The sequence below is a fragment of the Vulpes vulpes genome, chromosome 1 (genome assembly GCF_048418805.1).
Source record: "Vulpes vulpes isolate BD-2025 chromosome 1, VulVul3, whole genome shotgun sequence".
NCBI lineage: Eukaryota > Metazoa > Chordata > Mammalia > Carnivora > Canidae > Vulpes > Vulpes vulpes.
The window spans coordinates 176970658-176991225 of NC_132780.1; the positions used below are offsets into that span (position 1 = coordinate 176970658).

Sequence of the window (20568 nt, forward strand, 5' to 3'; positions counted from 1 at the left end):
CCACACTGTAGAGCCTTTCTATTGTGGAAAGCTAATAACTAACATCTGCAAGGGAAAACTAAGAAATGGGCAAACCATATGTCCACAACAGTGCTTGCAGTTTAAAATATTCACTAGTAGCTATCAATTTGAAAGGAACTCAGTTGTTTGGTATTCATCTATATTTTATGCTTTATATTTTAGATTAATTGAAACCTAGCAGATTTTATGGAGGGATGAAACTTTGTTATTCCAGCTATAAGCTGCTAATATATCGGCTCGTTTCCTTCTTAGGTCAATTGTTTTTATTTTTTATTTTTTTAAATTTTTATTTATTTATGATAGTCACACAGAGAGAGAGAGGCAGAGACACAGGCAGAGGGAGAAGCAGGCTCCATGCACCGGAAGCCCAACGTGGGATTCGATCCTGGGTCTCCAGGATCGCGCCCTGGGCCAAAGGCAGGCGCTAAACCGCTGCGCCACCCAGGGATCCCAGGTCAATTGTTTTTAATTCTTGATTGACAGCACACCGTGCATCTCAGACTTCCAGCATAACATCTAGTATGAAGCTGATCCAATGCAAAATTAATCTTTACCTAATTCCATGCTGAGAAACAGGTATAGCATCCTGTTCCCAAATACATGACTTCTAGATTTCTATACCCTCTCCATACAGGAACACTTTAATCTTTTTGCAGTTTCCTTGCTAGGGAGCTATTAAACTATAGCTTGTACTTAAGATCAATTGAGAAATTTTGCTTTTACGTGGTGCAGTGCTTTACGATTTACAAGAGCGTTTTCATCTGTGTGAACTCATCTGAGCCTACAAAAACTTGGTGAATTAGGGAAGATATTTTCCCTCATCGCAGATAAAGAGACAAAGTCTCCAGAAAGGTTATGACAGACAGGAACATAGCAAGTGTCTCTTGACTCTAACTGGCAAGCACTTTTCACCTCACCACACTGCCTTCTTACCCTACTTCATGGCTCAATGTGTATATGAATCTGTAAGGAAGAAGTGTGTCTATGCTGTAGATAAAAGAAGAGGAAAGAAGGAAGCGGGATAAGCTTGGGATCACTGTAGTACACTGAGGCAGGTTGATGGTTAGGGAACATCTGAAGTTCCTGGTGACATATTTCAAAACTCCAGATTTGGATTCTACAGAAAGCTAACTTCAAAGGTCATTGACTCACTTCTAGAATGATTATCTTAAATTGGGCCTTAAGGTATGCTCAGAAAAAGTGCTCTTTAAGTCTACTCCATTCTATTCAGATTTCTATTGATTGCTGACTGTGTGTGAGGAAATCCAGAGATTATAAAGATGAAGACACATTGTTGAACCATAAAAAGCTTATTATTTATTTTTTTAAGCTTATTATTTATTAGGAACGACTTATTCTTTCAATTACTCATGTATTGATTCTTTTTTTTTTTTTTTTTTAAGCCCCAGTGTGGAGCTTGAACTCAACAACCTGAGATCAAGACCTAAGCTGACACCAAGAGTCAGACACTTGAGGCCCCTGGGTGGCTTAGTTCTCAGCAGAGGGTCTGCTTTTCCCTCTCCTTTTGCCCACCCCTCTTGCTCATGTGCTCTCTCTCTCTCTCTCAATAAATAAAATCTAAAAAAAAAAAAAAGGTCAGACACTTAACCAACTGAGCCACCCAGGCTCCCCACCTTGATTTATTTAAAAATATGATTTAGCACCTTGCTATGTGCCAAATACCATCCAAGGAGGAGAACAGTAGTAATGAACATGACAAGGCCCTGACCTCAATGACTTTACTTGGCCAGTATAGGATACAGAAAAAAAATCAGTGTAAGCACCACAGTGCTGGAGCTGCCCACCCTTCCACAGAATCTCAATCTTGAAAAGTCAGGGGGGCAAGCTTCCAAGAGAAAGGCACATTTAAGCTAAGCCAAGTTAGGGGTGGGTTGGGGGCATAATGGGGGCTGTGTGTCCAAAGGCCTAAATGCAATGGTATAATTTTAATGGAGACAGAAGCCTGATTACAGTATTCTGCAGCGTGAATTAGAAGGGAAGAGGTGGACAGAGTGGAGACTGAGTGCAGCTAATACTTGTACCTGCCTGTGAAGCAAAAGGAGTAAGAGTTAAGGCAGTAATTGTTGGATAACTTGAAGCCAAAGAATTTGATTCAGGGATTTTTTTTAATATAAAAAAAATAGATTACATTTCCATGAATACCTCAAAGGGCCAGGAGAGACAGAGAAGAGGGGACAACTGAGGGGAGCATGCCCTCTGAGGGCAGGGAAGGATGGGTTCCCAAGTTCAGATGACCTATTATAAGGTAGAGTAATAAAAATACCATGAAGGGACGCCTGGGTGCCTCAGTGGTTGGGCAGCTGCCTTAGGCTCAGGTCGCAATCCCGGAATCTGGGATTGAGTCCTTCACCAAGCTCCTGTGAAGAGCCTGCTTCTCACTCTATGTCTCTACCTCTCTCTCTCTCTCTCTCTCTCTCTCTCTGTCTCTTGAATAAATAAATAAATCTTTAAAGAAAAAAATAGCATGAGATTAAACATTTTATTCATGCTAAAAAAAATCCAAAGTAGCACTTTGAGGGCAAGACCCTTGTCAGTTCTGCACAGTGCTGTATCCTCAGCACCTAGAAGAATGCCTGGAACATGGTAGATGCTCATCAAGTATTTGCTGAGTGAATTAATTCATGAATGGATAAAAGTAACCATTAATTAGACATAATTTGTGCCAGGACTGTGAAAATTATTTTCTTGCATATTCTCTTTAATTCTTACAATTCTTTTTTTTTCCTTAAGATTATTTATTTATTTATTATTTATTTATTTATTTATTTATTTATTTGAGAGAGACTGAGAGAGAGAGAGAGAGAGCGCACAAGAGAGCAAGTGAGCATGAGCAGGGGGTGGGGGGATGGATCCCAGGACCCTGGGATCATGACCTGAGCCAAAGGCAGACACTTAACGAACTGAGCCACCCAGGTGCCCCTACAAAAACGATTCTAAAAGGTAAATAATTATTTCCATTTTACAGATGAGAAAAGAGAAGCGCAGGTTTAGAAATGAAGGCGTTCAGGACATGCCAGCCAAATTATACTGCTTGGGCTATTTTGAGCTGAAAGCATTTGAGAAATAGCGGATAAAGGAAGAGCTTCCTGATCTCCCCTTTACTACCTCAAAACCACAAAACCACAAAATTTCCCATAGAAAAAGTACCCTCCCTGTACCAGGAAGAGAGGAACATTCTTATCACCAGAAGACTAGGAGTCAGCTCAGAAACGGGTGTGTACAAACAAAATTAAATAACCCTTATCTTTCACTGGTTTCCTCCCCTTGTATCTCCTAGCCACGTGCTCACAACTCACTGCCCCCTCACCAACCCCTTTAGTCATGTCACTTCTCCACAGATGTATGGTATTTATGGCCAAAAAGGTATAAAAACTTCCTGTTCTGGTCACTTCTCCAAATCTGCATTTTCTTGCGAAAGCTCTCCTGTACATGCGAAGATTTAATAAAATCTGTTTGCTCTTCTCCTGTGAGCCAGTCTTATGTCATTTTAAGTCTTAAGCACAGCTGTAGACCCTAATAGGGCAAAGGAGAATTTTTCTTCCCACACAAAAACTTAACCCATAACCCATAATGGGTACACACACAGCTAATGAGTAGCAGACATGGGATTTAATCCAAGTCAATCTGATTCAAACTATGCTTTTAACAATGACTATGATTTTAAGTATCTGGATTTTAAATATTCTATAACTTTGCCAGATTACCATACTAGCTAAGTACTGGTGCCTTAACCCACTCCAGACCAATTGAGTCAGAATCCCTGAAAGAGGGATCCAGGTGTCATATTTTAAAACCCCTCTAGGTTACGAAATATAAAAATAAATAAAGCCCCTCTAGGTGATTCTACAGTTCAGAGAAGGTTGGTAACTACTTCACTGTATCACTTTCTAATTTGAGGCTATAAACATTTATGTACCTGTCATTTTATTTTGAGGCAAAATCAATGCAAGTACACCAAACCAAAGATTTCATTTTATTTTCCCTGGGTACCAGGCACAGAGTATCTTGTCATTGCAAAGTGTTGGCAAGGGGCAGCCCCGGTGGCTCAGCAGTTTAGCGCCACCTTCAGCCCAGGGCCTGATCCTGGAGACCTGAGATGGAGTCCTATGTCAGGTTCCCTGCATGGAGCCTGCTTCTCCCTCTGCCTGTGTCTCTGCCTCTCTCTCTCTCTCTCTGTGCCTTTAAAAAAAAAAAAAAAAAAAAAAAAAAAAAAAAAGAGTGTTGGCAATAATACTTATCCAAAGCCTTGTAGAAAAATATTAAATATTTGAAGTAAAAATTTAAAATATTTGAATAAAGAAAAACTTTTGATGCAGCATCTGGGTGGCTCAGTTGGGTAAGTACCTGCCTTTAGCTCAGGTCAAGATCCTGGTGTCCTGGGATCTACTGAGTCCAGCCCTCTGCTCAGCAGGGCGTCTGCTTCTCCCTCTCCTTCCCCTTCTGCCCCTCCCTCCCCATTTGTTCTCTCTCTCCCTCTCTGTCTCTCAAATGAATAAATAAAATCTTAAAAAAGAAAAAAAGAAAAAAACCTTTGATTACTTGCATCAGCAGAGTAAGTAGAAATGAGGTGATTATGGAGAAACAGAATAGCATCACAGTTAAGCGTACAATCTATAGAGCCACAAATCCCAGCCCCAAGGTTACTAACTGCATGACCTTCACCAAGTCACTGAACTCTGTTCACTGCTTTCTTCCCCTAGGAAATAGAGATGATGATAGTACCTACTTCACAGGATTGTTACCAGAGTGAAATGAGTTAATATGTGTAAACACAGAGAGCCCAGAAGCATTCTGTGCCATCCAGTGTTGTTATTACTTATCTTTCCCCGCTAGAGAAAGATTTTGTCTGTTTTCTTCCTAATCATATCTCAAGTCCTAAAACAGAGCCTAGAGCCACAACGTGGCCTCTCCATAAATGCTGATTATTGTTGTTATTTTTGAAATGAGATAAGCATATAAAATGAATATTGTGTGTGCACGCCACTTAAAAATATTCATTGAGGGCAGCCCGGGTGGCTCAGCGGTTTAGCACCGCCTTCAACCCACGGCATGACCCTGGAGACCCAGAATCGAGTCCCACATCAGGCTCCCTGCGAGGAGCCTGCTTCTCCCTCTGCTTGTGTCTCTGCCTCTCTTTCTCTGTGTCTCTCATGAATAAATAAATAAAATCTTTAAAAATATATATTCATTGATTCTGAAGATAAAAACATAACATTTGCTCATAAATCATGTTACATCATCATACTTTCAAAGGAACTTGGTAAGCCAGTAAGAATAAAGAAACTGAGAGCCCCATTTTAAAAATATGGTGAGACCTAACTGTAGAGAGCAAACTGATGGTTACCAGCGGGGAGGCGAAGGGGATGGGTTAAAGAGGAAGATGGGGATGAAGCAGGGCACCTGTTGTGATGAGCACCGGGTATTGTATGGAAGGGTTAAGTCACTATATTGTACACCTGAAACTAATATTACACTATGTTAACTAACTGGAATTTAAATAAAAACTTAAAAAATATATGGTTAGACAGTTAAACCTTAAATTTTACATACATACATCATCATCCAAATAATATTGACTTTAGGTTAGAATAAAAATATGCAAAAATGAAAATAGTTAAATATTAAGATCATGGCATTATAGTGATTTTTTTTTACCTTCTCCCTTGGATTTCTTTCACTATTATTGCACCATCATTTCTTTTTTTTTTTTTTTTTTTTTTGAATTTTTTTTTTATGATAGTCACAGAGAGAGAGAGAGGCAGAGACACAGGCAGAGGGAGAAGCAGGCTCCATGCACCGGGAGCCCGATATGGGATTCGATCCCGGGTCTCCAGGATCGCGCCCTGGGCCAAAGGCAGGCGCCAAACCGCTGCGCCACCCAGGGATCCCTGCACCATCATTTCTTACTCTATCTGTTTTTCCTCCTGATAGTAAACTGAGAACAGCTTCATCCACTCTTGAGAAAGAGAAGGAAAAGGCAGGAAATAGTCCAACAGTTAAACTGCACTGAATAGTTTAAAGTTGCCCTTTTAACAGCTGGAAATTTCTCATGGAATGGCTCCAGCCACTCCTCAACTTGCAAAAAATAAAAAATATCCTTTAGGAAGCTTCTGCCTTATAAGCAATTCATAACCCTTAGCAAAGTTGGATCAAAAAAATGTACAACGTGCCTATGAGTCATCCTTAAAATACTGGTATTTTCTTCAATGAGCCTCTGTAATGGGGAAAAAATTATCATTCCACACAAGCTTCTGAGACCTGTTATCACTTTGCAGATTGAATAACCCTTGGAGACAAGGCAATCTACTGGCTAAACAGCCTGGAAACAGATTCCAGGCCAATCAGCTGCCTAGAATCAGTCTTTGGCCCAATCACCCACCTAGAAACAGTACCTGAACCAATCACTGTCTTCTAAGAACTGTTTCTCCTAAAATCTGCCACTGCTGCCTTGCAAACCAAAACCAGAGAAAGAAAACAAAACATACCTGAATTCTTTCTACACTGACCTCATGTGTTCCAGCCCATCTGTGGCCTATTTGACAAGTGCTTTGAACTCCATGCCCCTCAGTGGAATTCATTCTGTATCGAGTAATTTTTTAGCCACGTCATACCCTTTGTGGAAAGAGGTAAGGAATAAATACATTTCAGAATATATCATTTTGTACACTGTAGTGGTTTTGATGGGTTTTGTATCTATTTTTCATTAAAACTAGGTGGTTCTCAACCTAGGCTGCACATTAGAATTGCCTGGGGAGTTTTAACAATTCTGATGCCCAGGCCTCACCCTGGACTGATTAAATCAGAATTTCTGTCATCAGTGTTTATTAAAGTCCTGCAGATTATTCTAGTGTGTGTCAGGGAGCAAGAACGTCCTGTCCCCTTCAAGGTCCTTCTAGCTGGGCTTAGAATCAAATTGACATGAGACAGATTGACAGAAGATCAAATGTAATAGCATATGTTGGGAATTGCCCATGACAATTCCAAAGACAGGCAAAAATGAAGTATGTAATGTCATTTTGAATTAAGGAGAAGGGAGTAAGGGGTCTGGGACTTCAAAAGGAAAAAACACAATTCACAGAAAATGAAAGGGAGTAAATGTTTGGTAAACAAATGTGCACTGGGCTGCTCAGAAACAATGGGACACAGAGGACTTTGATCAAACAAGCCTTGTTAGGTTCCTCCGGGTCTAACACCCCTAGTTCATAGTGTAATGTAGTTCTTTATGGTGATAGCTTTCTTCTTGAGCAGTTCCTCTATCTAAATGCTTTCTGGAGAGTTGAAGGGGAAGGTAAAGAGCTTTTCCTAAATCAGTTGGGATTCATTACTTTTTAACTTAAAATAATCTTGCAGCGGCCAGCCCTTGGCCCCTATCTATGCATCTTAAGTTGATAACACCTGCCTAACTAGATCTTAAGAATTGGCCAAAGGCAAGGCAATGTCTTACAATTTGCATTGTCTTGCCCTGTCCTGCCTAGACCAGGCAAGCAGTTGATAGGAAACACACAGGGAGTTTCAGCAAAGTGCCTGGGATCTGGAGTAAGATCAGGAATATGTCACCCTTTGAGCTCAGTAAGGGAATATGGAGTAGTTTTAAGAGCTTGTTGTTGTGGACTCAGATCTCTGTTTGAGGTCCATCTCTATCATCGCCTAACTCTCTGTCCTGAAGTAAGTTAATTGTAAAAGGAGGAAGTAAACAGATCTGTTCGAGAGGATGTCATAAAGATCACATTAGATAGTATAAGTAAAGCACTTAGCCTAGCCCTTAGTACATGCTCCATAAATAGCCAACTAAGAATAAACACAAAATGGTTGAGATGACCCACTTGCAAAAGTAATCCTTCCTAAGAGATGATTTGTAACATTAGCAAGGGCTTAGAAAGTAACCTGCAGTGACTGTTCAAAGTGTATCCTGTTATTTAACTCAACAGAAATGTAATCTAATCAATCCTCTTGTAACTTGAACATTTGAAATGACATGGTAGTAATGGAAGTGTGGTCGTGGAAGTGTCATCACTGACATTCAATTTAAAAAAAGAAAACACTATAAACAGAAAAATAAATTGATTTATTATCATTTTTCTAATAAATTTAATTTAAAAAGAGGTACTGAGAGACTATGATGTGTCTCTAGCACTGTATGGAAGAGAGAAGCTGTCCTCTGTCATGGGAGCATTTTTGTTCCAGGTTTTGGGACACTTTCCTGGATTATTGATTATGTGATGAGAAAGAAACTGTACTACTACTACTCCAGCTGCAACTTGACTCTCTAGAATCAAAAGGCCCTTTGGGGGCCTCCAGGAACTCCCTGGAGAATATCAAGGCCTTACCTAATTACCAAGCTTCTTGGGTCTGGGAGTTAGGACTATACATACAGCAGCAGTCTGATTTTTTGTCCTAGAGAAATCCCTCTCAAAACTCAGAATGTAGTATGAAAAACTTTTCAAAATCTAAATACATTTATGTTTCAGTTTGTTAGGGCAGGGATTTCTCGTTTTGATTAACCTCTGCTAGTCTCCATCTACATGAAGGACACAGTGAACTTGATTCTTTCAGTATCTAATTGATGTCTTAGAGTGGCACCTGGGGGGCTCAGCCAGTTAAGCATCTCACTTTTGATCTTGACTCAGGTCATGATCTCGGGGTCATGAGATGGAGCCTGTGTCCGGCTTGGCTCTGGGCATGGAGCCTGCTTAAGATTCTCTCTGCTGCTCCCTCTGCCTCTCCCCATCTCTAAATAAATAAATAAATAAACAAACAAATAAATAAATAAATAAATAAATAAATAAATAAAAGAAGCCTTAGAACTAAATCGATAGTAGAGCTATTAATTCTTTCGAGCTATACAGCTTTTGGGTCATGGGATTTCACTTTTGCAAGGTTGTAGCAGCTGCCCCTCCATCACCATCTGGGAGTCACAATGTATTACCACTGGTCATAAATGAATAGAAATTTCTCCTGCTTTGGATACAGAGGAAGAGACTAAATCCACAATAAAAATAGAAGGTCATTCTTATATCTCCCAGATAATAAAATATTATTTAATGATCCAAACTATTTTCTAAATGATACCTTTGTGTCCTCAATGCAATTGCAGTCCTTTAATAAGCTTTACTTAATAAATATGACTCCTGAGGTTTCAGAGAGCTCGTATAGTGGTTGCCTGCATAATTTATTTCCCAGGGTATGGATAACATAGATTTAAAATTGTAATTTGTCATAAATACTACTAGTGTCATAAATACTACAAATATAATATTCAATGATAATTTTTTCATATAGATACCTAGTTGTTTCAGTCACATTTATTTACTTTTTTTAAGATTTTATTCATTTATTCATGAGAGACACAGAGAGAGAGGCAGAGACATAGGCAGAGGGAAAAGCAGGCTCCATGCAAGGAGCCCGACATGGGACTCGATCCTGGGACTCAGTCCTGGGACTCCAGGATCATGCCCTGGGCTGAAGGCAGGCACCAAACCGCTGAGCCACCCAGGGACCCCCTCCAGTCACATTTATTGATATGACTGTCATTTTCACCACTGAATTTCCCTGGCACCTTTGTTGAAAATCAATTAATTGTAAATGTGTAAGTCTATCTCTGGATTCTGTTATGTTCCATTGATCTATTTACACCAATTTTACACTGTCTTGATGACTGTGGAGCCTCTTGTAATTCCTGAAATCAAGCAGTGAAGTCCTCCAACATTGTCCTTTTTTCAAGACCATTTTGGCCGTTCTTCATCCTTTGCAATTTCACATAAACTTTACAACCAGCTTGTAAATTCTTTCAAAATAATCCTACTGGAATTTTGACTGGATGGCTGTTGCTCTAGAGATCAATTTATAAAGGGTAGACATAATAATAATATGGAGGCTTCCAATCTATGAACAATTTATAATCCATTTATTTAGGTATTTAATTTCTTTCTATAATGTTTTGTAGGGTTGTTTTTTTTTTTAAAGCATTTCCCACACCCTTTATTTTATTTTATTTTATTTTTAAGATTTTATTTATTTATTCATGAGAGACACAGAGAGAGAGAGAGAGAGAGAGAGGCAGAAACACAGGTAGAGGGAGAAGCCGGCTCCACGCAGGGAACCTGACATGGGACTCGATCCTGGGTGTCCAGGATCAGGCTCTAGGCTGAAGGCGGCGCTAAACCTCTGAGCCACCTGGGTTGCCCTTGTAGTTTTCATTGTTCAGGTTTTGCACACTTTTTGTTAATTTTATTTATTCCTAAGTATTTTGCATTGTTATTTTCTTGCAAATGGTATTATTTCTAAGTTTTATGTATGGCCCAGTAACATAAGATGTATCTTGGTGAATGTTCTATGTACATTTGTAAAGAATGTGTACTCTACAATTATTGGATCATCTAAATATGTCAGGCCAAGTTGGTGAGAATGTCACATAAATCTTCCTATCCTTATTGATATTTTGTCATTTATTCTATCACATACTGGCAAAGGGGTACTAAAATCTAGTGTGATTGTGGATGTGTCTTTCTTGTAGATTTTTGCTTTTGCTTACTTTGAAGCTCTGTTACTAGGTACACACGCACTTAGGAATTTTACATCTTCTTGATCAAATACCCTTTTTTTATCATCACAGTATCATTCTCTATCCCCAGAAATACTCATTTTCTTCAAATCTACTTTCTCTGATACACAGAAATACTAGTTTTCTGATGCTTAAGTTTGCATGATATAGATTTTTTACTCTGTAATTTTCAGACTGTGCTTTCATATTTAAATACATCTCTTGGAAACAGTATACAGTTGGGTCTTCCTTTTTATCCATGCTGGCAATTGCTGTCTTTTCATTAGACTGTTCATTCTGCTTGTATTTGGTATAATTGTGTTATAGGTGGATTTAAGTCTACCTCCATGCTATTTGTTTTTTATTCGTCCCCTCTCTTCTTTGTTCTTCCTTTTTGGTCTTGTTTTGGATTGAGTAATTTTTGTATTCCAGCCTATCTCCTACTGGCTTTTTTCTAATATTTTAAAGGGATTGCTAAAGATTACAATATGCATCCTTAATTCATCACAGTCTACCTTTAATTGATATTACACCATATCATGTATAATGTAAGAGCCTTGCAACGGTATATGATGATAATTTTTATAAAAGTTATATCTTATTAGAAACTTCAAATTTCTATATAAAATATATATATATATCAAAACTCATCATATAGAACACTTAAGATGTTTGCATTTCACTGTACCTTTTAACACACACACACACACACACACACACACACACACACAAAAGAAAACCTAAACAAACCTTAAGTTCCAGTTAATGATATGCATACTAATGTATCCAGGGATGAAGTTTGCTGTACACATCAGAAGATAAGACCAATTGATGAATGCCAAGAAGAATGGCTAGATAGGTAAATATGTGACAAAACAAATATAATAGAACATTAATTGTAGAAGATAGGGCAATTCTTTCAATTTCTCTTTCTTTGAAAATGTTCTTAATAAAATGTAGGATAAAAAACCACTCTTCTGGGCAGCCCCGGTGGCTCAGCGGTTTAGCGCTGCCTTCAGCCCAGGGCCTGATCCTGGAGACCCAGGATTGAGTCCCACGTCGGGCTCCCTGCATGGAGCCTGCTTCTCCCTCTGCCTGTGTCTCTGCCTCTCTCTCTCTGTGTGTCTGTCATGAATAAATAAATAAAATCTTAAAAAAAAAACACTCTTCTAATTTGACATGAAAATTAAAATTTAATTTATTCTATAATGTCAGTTAATTATATAATGAAACTTAAGGACAGAAAAAAATTATGCACATAAATGTTGTTGGAGTGATGACTTAAAAGCTCTAGCTTAGTAACGCCTTTGATCTTCTGAACTCCAGACCTGGCCTGAATCCTAAATTCACAACACCATCTGCAAGGCTGTGCAAAATCTCATCCTTGCACACATTTTCAGTCTCCTTGAGCAAGCTTCTTCCCTTTGCTCTCTGAACACCAACCATATGAGACTTTCCCTGAATACCCAGGGTTTCTGGTGCTCGGTGAAGTCCCTGACACCTCTATGTACACAGTCTTCTTGCCTGGAATACTGCCCTCTGGCACCCTCTCCTTTCTTTTCTAAAAGTCATGCTCATCATTTAGGTTTCAAAAGAGATATCATTTCCCCAGTGAAACAGTCCCTCATCTCCCAAAGTAGGTCAGGTTCCTATCCTGGAGGAACCATGGGAAAGCACCTCACAGGGTGTGAATTGCTCTGAAGCCAGCACAAAACCACGGAATTTCCTTCTCAAAAAAAAGCAGATGTCACTAACAGCCTGTGCGTGACCTTCGTAAATTATCCTTAAGTAAGGCACTTCCCTTCTCAAAAAGAAGGAGTATGTGTTTAGATTTTAACATCTAAAACTCCCTGACTAAAAACCCGTTTTGGTTTAGAAAGAATGCTGCCTTGCTTTTTATGTTATATAATAAGAAGAGCAATGCTTCCCTTCCATGCCCTAAATGAAGTAAGAGAGCTGTGACTATTAGCCATGAACCATAGCTTCTGCCCTAAGGAAGCAATGCAACAGAGTCAGAACAAGCTTGGAGGAAGCTGAGGCTAAAGTCAGGAAAGCCACTTATGAGGCCACTGCAAAAGCTCAAAGGCCTGAATTAGAGCAATGAAAATGGAAAAAGAGAGAAAGTGACAGGTTGGAGAAGAAGAATATTCTGGTCTTGCCACGGGATATGTAGAGGGTGGGTGAGGAACACCTGAGTGAAAGGATGGATTTGGGGACTCATTTATCCCCAGGCACCACAGCTTTGGGATGTCAGTAATGTTAAATCCTAAACTGCATAACATTTAGGTCTTCACTTTCCATCTCCCCACAAGTACCACAACCCCAAATTCCCAATCTGGCAAATGTTTATGATCTATAATAATAAGCACTGAAAATAACACAGAATGAATTCATTAAAAGTTCTGTTTTTGTGGAAATATCCTCTGCAATAAATCTCCCCTGTCAATTTTTTTTTTTTAAATAAGACTGGAAACAATTTCTCAGAAAGCATCATTTTATATTATAGCAGAAATCTATTCTTTTGATAATGTTAGTTGAAGTAGCCACCGAGAAACAATCAATTTTGAAAAGAACATAGAGTACTTCTACAAAGATTTATTACCGATACAGATTTCTTTTTTTAACTTAATGACTCACCAGCAAAATCCTTTAGAATTGGAAGGCTCTGTACTTTGCAAGATTGCCAAATTGTCACTGATTTATTCCCCTAAATGTAATTTGAAAGAACCTGCTGTGTAAATCTGAATACTGGAAACCTGTAAACCAAGAATCTTTTCAAATCTACTTTTCCTATTAATGGTGCCTAATGCCTGAGAATAGAATCACAAATTGGGAAGAATGTGGGGCTTTAGGGTGCTAAACTTCTGTGGGAAAACAAACAACAACAACAACAAAAGAACAAAAAAAAAGAAAGGGAAAAGAAAAAAGAAAAAGGAGAGAGAATTTATTAGTTCGAGTTCCTGAAAAGGCCGGGGCACAGTTCACTTTAAATATGGCTATACCCAGGGCTTCAAATGATAGCACCAGGAATTTGTCTACCTCCACCTCTTAACTCTGCCCTCCTCTTGGTTGGGTTTACTTTCAGACAGCTTCTGAAGCTCTAGGCTTACCTCTTCCCAGATTAAAGTCTTATAGAAAAGAGAGTTCCTTTCTCTCTGAGCACATCACTGAACTATTTACAAAGGTGTAGGAGAGGTGTAAAGACCCTGGGAGGACCCAGAACCAATAATGGCAGAGGTCGCAAAGGACAAGTGGAAAGAGGTTGCCAAAATCCAGAAGGAGAGGGGTTACCAGTGACCTTTAGTTAAAGAACATAAACAGTCTGAGGGGCATCATAGAAGGAGCTGGAAGATAAATATCGTGACCACTTTCTGCACCAAACTGAGTGACATTGTTTTATAGAACCTGGAAAGAAAGGGCTAAAATGACATAATCAATTGTTAATTGATATTATGAGGATGTGGAGTATTTAGCTTCCAATTTGCCTAACGCTAGAAAGTCCAGGGCTAGCTTTGGGAAATCCCATGCTTTCCTTGCTGGAAACTCCTGTGGGCAGACAGTTCAGAGAGCTAGTTTCACTCTCCTCACATGGACTTCCTGTATCCACTGGTTTCAGATTCACTTCTACAGACAAGCCTAAGAATTGCTCTTGATATGGGACTTTAGTATATGAAAAAAATGGTGTTTCAAAACAGCGCAGAAAAGATGGAGTATTCAATAAATACCACTGGGACAATTGTCATTTGGAAAATATAACAATATTCGTTCCTTATCTGGTACCAAGATCATATATTTATTATCTTGGCAGGACAGAAAGCCTTCAAGTTACAATACAAGAAGCAAAAACCATAAAGTAATGACTAGGTAAGAAATATCTGCATATGTAGATAGATATGGATATAGATAAGTACATAAGTATTTATCATACAGAATGCATATAAAGAACTACTAAAGATAGGAAATAAAAAGGCTGGAGTGCCCACCTGGCTCAGTTGGTAGAGCATGGGACAATTAATCTCAGGGTCGTGAGTTCAAGTCCCACTTTGGATACGGAGCCTACTGAAAATTAAACAAACAAATAAATAAAATAAAAAGGCAAATACTCCAGTAGGAAAAAAGTGGGAAAGAATATGAAACAGCAATCCTAAGTCTAGATTTTCAATTTCATTAGTAATTATGGAAGTAAGAATCCCCTTACACTGATTTGCTTGGCAAAGCTTAAACATTTGTTTTGGTTTTTTTTTTTTAATTTTATTTATTTATGATAGACGCACAGAGAGAGAGAGAGGCAGAAACACAGGCAGAGGGAGAAGCAGGCTCCATGCACCGGGAGCCCGACGTGGGACTCGATCCCGGGTCTTCAGGATCGCGCCCTGGGCCAAAGGCAGGCACTAAACCGCTGTGCCACCCAGGGATCCCAAACATTTGTTTTATCAAGCATTATATCAAATTTACACACACATATATTATGTCAATGCATGGGAAAATGGATAGTCTCATTCACTGCCAGAAGGAGTATAAACTGTTATGGCCACCTCAGGAACAATGTGACAGTACTTTTGAAATTAAAATGTGTATTATATCTTGGGATACCTGACTGGCTCAGTCAGTAGAGCACAGGACACTTGACTTCAGGGTCATAAGTTCAAGTGGAGCATAGAGCTTACTTTAAAAAGTAATTAAAAAAAATAAATTGTGCAATTCAGTTTTTAGCATATTTATGGAAGTGTGCAACCATCAGCATTATGTAATTTTAGGACATTTTCATCATCCCAAAAAGAAATATCCATCACCCACCCTCCCCCAACATGTCTACTTTCTCTCTATAAATTTCCTTTTCCTGGACATTTCATATAGTATCATACATTTTTTGGTATGTGACTGACTTCATTCACTTAGCATAAATTTTTAAAAAGATTTTATTTATTTATTCACGAAAGACATAGAGAGAGAGGCAGAAGGAGAAGCAGGCTCCACACAGGGAGCCTGATGTGGGACTTGATCCTGAACTCCCAGGATCATGCCTTGAGCCAAAGGCAGACCTTCAACCATTGAGCCACCCAGGCGTCCCTTTAGCATAATGTTTTTAAGGTTCATTTATGTTGTAACGTATATCAGCACTCCTTCCTTTTTATATAATATTTTATTATACGGATATACCACTTTTTAAAAAATTCATTCACCAGTTAATAGACCTTTAGATTATTTCTACCTTTGAACTACTATAAGTTTAATGCTGCTGTGAATATTTGTGTACAAGTTTTGGTGTGCCTATATGTTTTTGTTTCCCTTGGGCATATACCTAGGAATGAAATTGCTGGGTCATGTGATAACCCTATGTTTAGCATTGTGAGAAAGTGACATAGTGTTTTTCAAAACAAGTGCACCGTTTTACATTTCCATCACATGATATGTCTTTTGAAAATCGTGCCTCAGGGTAGGTTATGAGAGGCAATGGTTGTTTCCCTTTATGTAAAGTTTGTGTGTGTTAAAAGCAAAAATGAGTGAGTGGGTGAGTGAGTGAGTGAGTGAATGAATGAATGAATGAATGAATAAATAGCAAAATCTCAGTTCAGTATCAGGTAGGAAAGTCCCCCTGGCTAAGGGTGGGAAGGCAGAGTAACAGCTAGAACCTGGCCGAGCCATTGGCTAGCACAGTCTGAAAGGGAAAGGGGGGATGACTCAAGACAATCAAGCTTAACACAGGTCCAGCAAGGAGACAAGTTGAAGCCAGGAATCCTATTTCTCTGATTTGTTTGGAACTCTACACGGTGCGGTATTGAATCAAGACACCCGGAAGCATAAGGAAGATTATTACAAGTTGGGTCGTTTCAGGGCAAAGGGCCTGCTGAGGATTCGAACCAGGTGCGAGGGTTAGTGGAGCAGTTTTGAGAGCCTATCAGTCACAGCTCAAGGCTAGGCTTTAGACTCTGTATTCTGAGCTACAAATATTGGGCAAAGGAGATGTGTCTCTGTGGTAAGCCAGGCATGATGGGAGCTGGGTGGCTCTCAGATACCAGGCATGCTAGTGCTAGAGACCATTTCCTGACTGCCTTGTGGGGAGGGTGACTGTGACCAGGCCACAGCTTTCCTGGGACCTGGACAATATAGCAATATCATAATTAGCACATAGAGGGTAGGAGGGCTACAGCAGGTGGAGGCTGATAGTATACAGCATAGCAGTGACAAGTTCCAAAGAACTTTCTTCACACACTCTAGCTCATTTGTTCCCAACCTGGTGGGCTGGTTTGCCCAAGGACTGTAATTATCTCAAAATATCTCGACACATTGCTAAATTGCCATTTATAACTTCTAAGTTTTTACAACTCTTACTTAAACGTACAGTTAAAACATAAATTGAGAAAGCTCCCCCAAATTGGGAGCCCCTCAAAATAGTATTCTCTAAATAATTGTTTAACATTTCTAAGTGTAAAGTGTTTTAAATGATATTTTTTCAGTAAAACTATTTACTTAAGACTAATTTGCTCTTTGAGTTCCACTAACCAATGTAAAGTTAAATGTCCTGGGAAAAATCTGCACAATAATTCCTACTTTTCTGGGTTTCTTGTTTCCTCCGTACTTTCCTTTTGTGATTTTTTTTGGGGGGGGGACCAATAACTTGCTAAGGTATATTAAAGAGATTAAAATCCAGATAAGAAAATAAATCACTTGCTTCTAGTAAATAGCACTAAGGCCATACATTCTATTCAACCCAGGCATTTAGTAGATAAGGCCACTTGTCTGCAATTCAAAAGCACAGTTTCAAAGGAGATTAATCTGAATTGCGGGGAGATTTTTGGTTTTCTTCTCTTTAAATTCTGCTCAAGGGCACTGTGTATTTTAATAGACCAAGAAATTTTTACAGATGTAAAATCGTAAGAAGCTTTCTCTGGAAAACCTGAGTTAACAGACACCACATTCTAACGTATTCAGCAATGATTTGTGCCTCTTAGAGGCACCTTGGGCAGCTGGCTTGACCCTTAATCCAGCTCTGCCTGCAGTATTTACATTTTCGGTTGACACAGCCTCTTGGAGTAATAGATCCTGTATTTTAATGCGTGCTATATAAAGAGCTACTTTCTTTTATTTTTGTTGGGAAGACTGTTAGGCTTCAGGAATGTTACCTATTTCCATTTTTTCAGGATTTGAGAAAATAATCCATGATTATTCATCATAAATTTAAGACTTTCACTTTTTTTGGCAAATAGAATCTTTTTCATTTTTACCGCCATACATAATTCTCTCTGCCCTTGATCATTTTTAGTGTCCTCCACTGGATCTTTTCTAGCGCTATTATATCTTTGAAAAGCAGAGACCAGAACCCCATGAAATATTCATCATATAAAGTATTCCAGGGCCGGGTGCTCCTTCAATTACAGTCACCTCTCTTCTCTGCAAAAATCCCCAAACCTATTCTCAATCATTCCCCCTGACACATCTCCCAGACCTGTGCTTGCCAGAGACTGAAGCAATCCATGACTGGTCCCTCCATCTTGACACAAGCTAAATGTAACCAAAACAAAAAAAAACACCCTTGAGACCATAAACTTCCCTTCATTGAATATTTATTGGAGTTTGAGGATGTGCCAGGCACTGTGCAACGTATGTAGAGGCAGTGATAGGAGGTGGTTTCGAATATTAAGAAGAAGCAGGAGCACTTAGGAAACATGCAGTTTACTGGAGGAGGCATATGAATTAAAAATTATATATCTCGGGGCACCCGGCTGGCTCAGTTGGTAGACCTTGGGACTCCTAATCTAGGGGTCACAGAGCCCCTCACTGGGCTTTGAGCTTACTTTTAAAAAAATTATGTATCTATATGTAAATGCTGTGGGTCTCAAGCCATCTCTAGGAAGTTGTGCTCCTTTCCTGTTACTGCTAAAACAAATTACCACATACTTAGTGGCTTAATTCAACACAAGGGTATTCTCTTACTGTTTGTGAGATCTGAAGTCAGAAATGAGTCCTAAGGGATAAAATTAAGGTGTTATTTAAGAAACAAAACAGATGAACATATGGAAAGGGGAAAAATGAGAGAGAGAGAGAGAGAGAGAGAGAGAGAGAGAGAGAAATCATAAGAGACTCTTAACAGAGAACAAACTGAGGGTTGATGTAGGGTGGGGATGGGCTGGATGGATGGGGTGATGGATATTAAGGAAGGCACTTGTGATGAGCACTGGGTATTGTATGTAAGTGATGAATCACTAAATTCTACTCCTGAAATCCATATTATCCTATATGTTAACCAACTAGAATTTTTTTTTAAAAAATGGAAAAATAAAATAAGGTATCGACAAGGTTGGTTCTTCCTCCTGGAGATTCTGGAGGTAATTCCTTATCTCTCCCAGCTTTCAGAGGCTGCTAGCATTCTTTGGCTTGTGGCTGCATCACTCCAATCTCTGCTTGCATTAGCACATTACCTTCTCCTCCTTTCTCTGAGTGTCCCACCTTCTTTGTGTAAGGAATCTTGTGATCACACCAGACTCACTTGGATAATCCAGGATACTCCCCCATCTCACGTCACTTAATTTCATCTGCAAAGTCCCTTTACCATGTGAAATCACATATTCATAGGTTCCAGGGATTAGGATGTAGACATCTTTGGGGGGCCACCGTTCAACCTACCACTGAAGGCAAGAGAGCAATGATTGAAAATGACACACTTTAATATTGAGTACTAGTAATAGGTCACTTTTATTTGGCCTTTGTTCTGTGCCAGGCACCTTCCGAAGCACTACTCATGTACTTTTCTCCTTCAGTCATCACACCAGCCCTTAGAGGCAGTGCCTGCTCTTTTCCCCACTTTACAGATGAGGCACCTGAAGCTCCAGAATAACCTGCCCTGGACCCCCTGCCCCCCACTAGCAAGCATAGGAGTCAGCATTCAGATGCAGCTGTCTGCCCTACAGTCTTTGCTCCAAAGCACAAATAAAAAGAGAAATGAAGAAGAAGGACATTCCAGGACAAGAATATAGTGTATTGGGCAGCCCGGGTGGCTCAGCCGTTTAGCGCTGCCTTCAGCCTGTGAGGGTCTGATTCTGGAGACCCGGGATCGAGTCCCACATCGGGCTCCCTGCATGGAGCCTACTTCTCCCTCTGCCTGTGTCTCTGCCTCTCTCTCTGTGTCTCTCATGAATAAATAAATAAAATCTTTTTAAAAAAATAGTATATTAAGAGGCCCAGAGCCTGCATCTTATAACTGGAATGAGGATATACAGGGAGGAATGATGGAATACAGATGGGAAAGGAATAGGGATTGGACAGTGATGGACTCCATTGCGGGGCAGGCCCTCTCACTAATGATCAACTATTGAAGGATTTTTTTCCCCCAACCCCCATGAAATGATTTTAGAAAGAAGAATAACCTGATCAGATGGTTGTTTGAGAAAGGTGACTGTGGCTGCATTTGGGGAGTAAATGATGGAGGTGTGAATCTCACAACAGAGAAACCTGCTATGAAGTTTTTATATAGATCCAGATAAGAGATGGTAGTAGCCTGAACTAGAACCTGGGGAGTGGGATTGGAAAGGAAGGTCAGAAGAGTCATAGAAGAGTCATAGAAAGGGCAGAATGGACTGGGTCTTGCTGACTACATCAGTGATTGTGAGGGAGGTAAAGAGGGCAGAGTTAAGGATGTCTCAATTCCTGTCATGGGAAACCGGGTGTCAGTAATCAGGATGAGTAATAGAACTTGCACATACTAAGATTGCACAAAAAATTCTCTGCTTAGATTAATATATTTAATTGAGGGCTTCCCACCGTCAGAGTCACTGAACATTAATGACACAAGGTACTCGGGTCCAGTAGCCCACAGTGTCCCTAAATCCCAGCCACCTGGTCTGATCCTGTTACCACAACCTAATGGAACTGAAAAAGGTGATGTAACAAACCAAACTGCCCACCACCCATAACATAGTTAAAACTTGGGTAATCTCACTCCGTGTCACCAAGCACACATTCTAAGAGGACTTCAAAAAAGAATAAAG

General features: G+C 39.5%; 1 protein-coding gene and 1 long non-coding RNA gene across 2 annotated transcripts in view; one reads left to right on the forward strand and one right to left on the reverse strand.

The window, feature by feature from the left end:
* RNGTT (RNA guanylyltransferase and 5'-phosphatase) overlaps positions 1 to 20568 on the reverse strand; it is a 351723-nt gene that overhangs the window by 330513 nt on the left and 642 nt on the right. The gene's annotated exons all lie outside the window — the stretch shown is intronic.
* LOC140595452 (uncharacterized) overlaps positions 6495 to 20568 on the forward strand; it is a 32402-nt gene continuing 18328 nt past the window's right edge. The window contains exon 1 of the long non-coding RNA XR_011997069.1: positions 6495 to 6668. This is a non-coding gene — a long non-coding RNA (uncharacterized lncRNA). The remainder of the gene's footprint in view (positions 6669 to 20568) is intronic.